Below are 6,801 nucleotides of genomic sequence, written 5' to 3' on the forward strand. Positions count from 1 at the left end.
AAAAAGAAGCTTTAACGATTAAGTAAAGCCTTTCTGGATGGCCTTTTCCACTTGAGCTTGAGTTCCTCCTCTGCAGGGAAAGGCTGGATGGGTTCTGGAGGATGATGGTTGGTGGGCAAGGTTTCCTGAGTTTATAGGAGGAACTATATAGGCATTTTGTACTTAGGGGCAGGGAGGAAAGTAGTGTGAGTGGCAATAAGATTAGGGGAGTCTAGGGCTGCTGTTAAGAAGAATTTGCAGAAGTAAATGCTGCTGATGTTCTGTTCCTCTTCAAGCGCTCAGGATTGTTCAGACCAGGCTGTGTCTCTATGAGGGCTTGAGATTCACTCTCTGCCCCAGCCAGAGGAAGTAACTGTCCATGTTGCAGACAGAGTCTGGCAGGGAAGAGGCACTCGTGGTGTGGGAAGGATAACCCTGGGAAAAACAACCTGGAGGTAGATACGTATTCCCCAGCCTGGTCATGGGAAGAGTTGTGGTCTGGGGAATCCCACAGTGTGGTAGGGTGGACAGTGAGGTAAAAAGGAGCCTGAGGGTAAAGGTGTGGTGTGGATTTGGAAGCCGCTATACTGACTGAAGGCTTGCATGTGTTCAGAGAGGGGAAGAGAGGCAGGAGGTGTTTGAGTTCTGTCTAGTGATGTATTGTGGTGGATTAGACTGGATCAGTCCATTTGGGGCTGGAGGAGGGAGCAGTAGGGGAAGAAAGAGTTGGGAATATATGCATGGACCTGTAGTGGGGAAAACCTGAAGTGTGGGAAACAAAGTCCAAGGAAAAGGTGAGTGTGAATGGCTGTGATGGTACTTTAGGTTTTGCTCATTCATCAGCTGCTTCTTTTCTCTCCTGCTTTGTGTGCCTGGGGGTTGCTGCCTCAGTCCTGTAGGGCCTGGGCTGGTGCACCTTGTAAACACGTGTTTGTGTCTTCTACCAGCTGTAGTGTGGCTGCTTGATCTCCATCCTGTGCTCGGCTCACAGTGCGGTGCTTTCAAGTGTGTCCACGTCACTCGAGTCTCTGGTACCATTCCAGACTGTGAGGAGAGTCCTCAGCAGCTGTGCAGGGCTTCTGTTTAAGGCTGTGCTCTCCAAATCGTGGAGACTTTGTCATAGGTCTGTGGAAGAGATCACATTAAACCCATCAGGTGGAGACTTTCTGCCACCCAGATAAGGCACATGAGAGCTGATAAGCAAATGCTGACTGTCTCTGAGAGCAGGCATTTATGCCTGTCTGCTTCTTGAGATGTGCTCTGCTGACAAGAGCTTCACTCGGGGCCCACCTCCTGCTCTTTGACTGCTTTCATTTCACCCTCCTTTGTCCCAAATCACTGAGATTCACCTTGGCCTCTCAGCCCGGTTTGCTAATCTGTGGCTTTTCTGGCTCTCCCCAGGGGAATGCCCATGCCACAGACCACAGGGAAGGTGCAAATGTTTGGACTGCTGTGAAATTTCTGCCCTGGGGGTAATTGCTTCCTCCCAGTGACCAAACTGTGCCCTGAGGCAAGAGAACCTAATCCCTGAAAAGAAATTTATGTGGTCAAATTGCCCTCAAATATCTGGCCATCGCTGTGATGGGCAGCACATTCATCCATACTTACTCCCTTTCTTTTCTCTGTTTCTGTCCTCCTTGTAACAATTTGGTAGGATCCTGGCTCCAAGTGTGGGGAGAGCAGGCTCTCAGTGACCAGCCTTAAACTGAGTTTGACCTTTGCTGGGATTAGGATGGCCCAGTGGTTGCCTTTTTCAGCTCAACCTATTGAATCCTGCAGCCAGAGTGGGTGCTTGGCTGAAAGGCTGGTGCAAACAAATTATAACTAGTAGCCTTTGGGCACTTGTTGTTCCTAATGCTGCTGTGTGCTTGTAAGTATTGCAAAAAAAAAAAAAAATAAAAAAAAAGACTTTTCCTAATGAGCCAAAGGTTCTTGGCAGGGCTTTTGGTTTGTCAGCAAAAGCTCTTGCACTTTGTGATGCTGTCCAATGAAAAGGAAAACTAGACCTTGTCCTTTCTGCAGGCTCTTCTCTGAAGGTAAGAGCAGCTGCCCAGAAAGCAACTGCAGTTCATGAAGGACTCCTTGTCTTCATGTTGAATCACCCACTTTCCTTGCTTGCCCTTAGCTGCTGGTGTTGGCTTTTACTCAGCCACTGTACAAATGTGGGGTCCAGTGGACTCCTAACTCAGTTGCCTGAGGGTGGAGATGGACAGCTAGAAAAAAAAAAAGAAAATCCAAAATAACAAGTATTTTTAAAGCAGTTGTGCAACAGGGTTTGAGTGGGGGGTTGTACCAGTTTGGCCACCTCCTAAGAGGTATGTTTGAAATTCGCTGACAAGGAGTCTGGTACTAGCACTTTGTTCCCATTTTAATTTTACTACACTACTACTTGGCCTTTAACCAACTGAAGCAGCATCTTTTATTCGGTGCAAGTGCTGACTCCACAGTCTTTATCGGGATTTGGGCTTTATCAGCTCTTGGGGAATTTGATCAGTTCAGGGTCTTGCCTTGCTGTGATGTTTCTGGGATTGGGAAGCTCAAAGCTTGGGTCTGAAACACGTTAAAAAAAAAAAAAAAAGTCCTGAACTTGATAATCTGCTCACAAAGAGCAGAGATAAGGGGCACAGAGGGCTTTCCTCTAAGACAGGGCTGCAGAATACCAGAGGGATGATAAGCTAATTCACTTACGGCAAGTTAACGAGCTTGAACACAGGCATAGGGGGAAGGTGCTGCCTTGCAGCTCTTTCTTCTTGCTTATTTGGAGTCTGTCGTTGGCAGCTCGCAGCCCGAAGGTCCCTTTCACACTGAGGAGATACAGAAACGGTTTGTGGAAAGGCTGCCCAGGTGACCCTGTAAACAGGAAGAGAGAAAGCGTGGTAAATGTTCAGTTTGTACAGGAAACACACTGTGCCGATCAGCAGCTGCTGGGGAAGGTGCTGCAAAGGGGAAACCACAGCTGGGGAACCAAGGGAGTTTGACTGGAGGTTGTGCCTGGGCTCTGTGAGGTGGTCAGCTGGGTGCCCAGAAAGGGGGTCCTGGAAGTGGAGGGACACCCGAATAAATTGCATTTGCAGTAGAAAGCAAGAACATCTCCTCCCAGTTCCCAGAAGTATGACACCATCCTGAAAAGAGAAAACATGTTCTTATGTGGGCAGACTGCAGATCAGTTGTTTGCACATGTCTTTCATGGTGATATTTTTTTAACCAGTACTCCCAGTTCTTTGGCCTCGATTTCTCTCTCTTACCCTCCTTTTTTTTTTTTTTCTCTTTTTTCTTTTTTTAATATAAAAAAAGAGGAGGAAAGTGAGGGTGTGCAGGCTTTGTTCCACAGAGCTATATTGCCAGGGTGGCTGGGGGTGTCTTGCCTGCTTGGCTCAGTCTGATCCATGAAACAAGATGAAAGGAAACCTCCTCTCTGCCATCTGAGATGGCTCCTGAAAAAGCCAGACTCGTTCCTCTGGCAATGTTATGTGTGTGTGCCTGAGATTTGAAGAGGTCAGTAAAGAGTAGTTAATGATTGACCCTCTCATGGAACCTACAGCACCTGATTTGGGAGAAAGGATGACTTTAAATGTTCCAGCCCGAACAAATCCCAGTGATGATCTTGACATAAATGATTACCGAGGCAGCCTTGTTCTCACCTAAGCTGTCATTCTTTAAATAGTAACTGGAACTACTAATTGGGCAGTAGAAATCCTGCTGCTTGTATGGGGAGCGCTGTAAAAATAGGCAGCATGTTCTTGTAATTGCTGGTAAAGACTTGTAGCTGCTTCTGGCTTGTCAGTGAGGCAGCGGTGAGCGTGCTCAGCCTCTGTGCTGCTCCTTGCCCGGGTGTCTCTCCCTCCTGTCAGACCTGGCATGCAGGTGGACTTGGCAAGAGAATTTGGGGAGGGCACCCCTGTGGGCACAGAGCCAGCCCTTCCCCAGAGCACTGCTGCAGAGAGAGCCAGGCACGTAGGAGACTTATCCCGGGAGTGTGGCGTGCACTGATGTGGAACAGGATCTGAGCTGTGATCCAGGGGAGCTGCTGTTTGCTGTAACCAGGTGAATTAGGTAGGTGAGTAGTTAGGCAGGTTCTGTGCCCATTAAACTCCTCCTGCGTGTCCTGTGCTGCCATTCACTCTCCTGTGCTGATGGCCTGCTGGCACCTGAATCTGTGCTCCTGGAAGAGACGGCCCTTGGCTGGACCCCGTGTGTGCTGCAAACACCTGCAGCCCCTCCAAAATGTTCTATTTATGGAGGTGGCTCAAAGGATCAGAGCGTGTCAGGGTGCCAAGGGCTGCTTGAATCATTTCCATTACGCCTCAGTGGATCTTCTCTTGTTGCTCAGAGGCTGCTTCTATTTTCACAAACAATTTGTATTTCCGCATAGCACTGTTGCCTGGCCCCTCCTTGGACCTGGCACTGAGCAGCTGTAAACAAGGTGGTTGGTACAGGGTGAAGGGACTGAAGTTTGGTGCCCTATTCCCAGCCTTTCTGGCTGCAGCAAGTCTTTGGAGAGGGCCAAGTTTCTTTGCTGTTTCTGAGCTGTGCCCTCTTCACCTCCTGGTGTTGGTGCCCACTGTCAGCATCACCGGAGGGTCTGCAGCGTGTGTGGGAGCTCCTTGGGGTTGTGTCACTGCTGTACACGTCAAGACACTTCCAGGAATTCCTATACTTCAGCTTTAAATACTGAATATTTCTGTTTTGAGGTCTTTTTCTGTGGAGGGTTACAGATGCTTTAACATGCGCAGCCAGAAGTTATAAGGTCACTGCACTGTTCATGGCCCTCCACCCTTCTTCCACTCCACAGCTGAGCTATCTCTGTACAGTGCTGACACAGGGAAACTGCTACTACTTTCTCAATTCCCCCCCTCCCCTTGTTTTCCCGAGTTTAACCTCTCACCCACATCTGTTTCCTATGAATTTATCTCTGTGGAGAGCCCAAAAGGCCTTGCTGCTGTGGGTGAAGCTGTGAGACTGTGCCTGCCTTACAGAGCTGCTGTCTCGAGTCAGTGTTTAAAATCCTGGGCCACACCAAGAGGAGCCTGTGAGGGAAAGGTGGATGAGAAAGATTGAGAGGTAGCATGAAAACTGCAGAGAGCCTCCCAAGTCTGTCCAGGACAGATTTCTAAGGATGTGACTTGGGAGCCTCAAGCTGCAGCGCTGCCCTCCCTGCCAAAGGGATGCTGCTGGTGGGACATGTGGTGTTTTGGATATTTGTTGCTTACTCTGGCTATCCATGAGTAGCAGGACAAGAGAAGGGACAGATTAAATTATCTGGGGCACAAGGCAGTGGGAAGGAACAGTCATTGCTGCCTGAAGGTGGTTTGAGACCATCTTATCAAAGGTTTTGGTGGGAAGAATGTAAATAAATGCAGACAAATGCCTTTGCCTTCCCTGGAGTGCTGGGAGGGGGCAGAGGAAGGTTTGCAGGCAGCTCAAAGGCCTTGGATATCAGCTGAATTCCTGCTGATACCCGATGGCTGGAAGGTGGAGTGAGATTTGTTTGCAGTGGACACAAAGCTGGGAGGGTAGTTTTGGGCAGCTGGGAGATGCAGGGTGAAACCAGTAACTGCAGTGGTGCTGAGGCCTGGGTAGAAGAGAAGGAGTTGCAAGATGGGGCTGTGTGATCTCTAGAGATGGAGGGAGGGCAAGAGCAGCCAAAGGAATCTCCTCTACGAGCCACACCAAGCAGTGAATCTGAAATCACTTGTACATGAGGGATTCCTGCTAATTAACTAACTAACGAGGGCTCGCTGGGAATCTCCAGTCTCACTTCATGCTGATGGTTGTGTAGCTGACTTCTCTCCCTGTTCCTCCTTTAATATTGAACTTTGTCAGATGAGTTATTAAATATGGAGGAGAGTGTTTTATATCACTGGCTTGCAGCAGCAAGAGAGCAAGTGCTTTGTCATATCAGCAAAGGTTACTCACAAGCCAGATAAGTGCTGGGAGAAGGAGAGGTGGAGCGCGCTGGAGCTGTGGGTTCAGGAAAGTCTCAAGGCCCACGTACTCACTCGAGGAGTTGTAAGCAGCCTTGGGACAGGCATGTAGCAGAAGAGTTGACATGAGACAGTAAAAGGGAACTTCTTTCCTTTCTTTTTTTTTTTTTTTTTATTTTCAACCGTCCTGTTTCTGTCTCGGTTACACAACGTGGGCTCTGTTCAGCGTGGGAGTTTGCATGCAGAGTTCCTCATGCGAGGGCAAGAACAGAAGGCTGGAGCTATTATTGATCTGCATGACCTAAACCCGCTCTGAAAGAATAGAAAATGCTAATTAGGGGGCGAGAGTTAAAAGATGCATCAGTCCTTTGACAAGTGGAGAAGGCAGGTGAGCTGCCAGCCCTCCTGGGAGCAGGGTAATTAAATCCAGGAAGGATTTTTCAGAGCCAGGGCAGCCAAAGCAGGGGTGGCTGCTGCAAAGCCATTCCTCATCCCGATGCCTGCAGTGAGGGTAGGAAGCTTTTCATTTGAGCAGGCTGTTGCTCAGTGCCAGGCCTTGTCAGCCCGGAGTCTGGAACCAAAATAACTGATTTGGCTGTAGCCGTCACTAGTTTTGTTAGGGAAAAATCTGTGATGAGGCCATGACGGCTGTAAACTAGGAGGAACCTGTTTTTGAGTTAGTCCCTTCAGGTTCTGCTGGGTTTAGTCCCCTGTAATTGCCAGGCCCTTGCTGTAGAGTTGCTCTAATAAATTAACGAACCTCCATTGTTAGGTTTTTACCCTGCTGCTGCATGGGATGCCTGCACATCCTTTTCCTGCTCAAAGAAGAGCTCATCAGGTTTCTCCTGTCCTCCTGCTGCTCTCCTTCTCCATTTCTCACCGATGATAATAAAAAGTG

Source organism: Empidonax traillii, unplaced genomic scaffold (assembly GCF_003031625.1).
Source record: "Empidonax traillii isolate 1590-97213 ecotype Southwest subspecies unplaced genomic scaffold, ASM303162v1 scaffold276:size1176444, whole genome shotgun sequence".
NCBI classification, from domain to species: domain Eukaryota; kingdom Metazoa; phylum Chordata; class Aves; order Passeriformes; family Tyrannidae; genus Empidonax; species Empidonax traillii.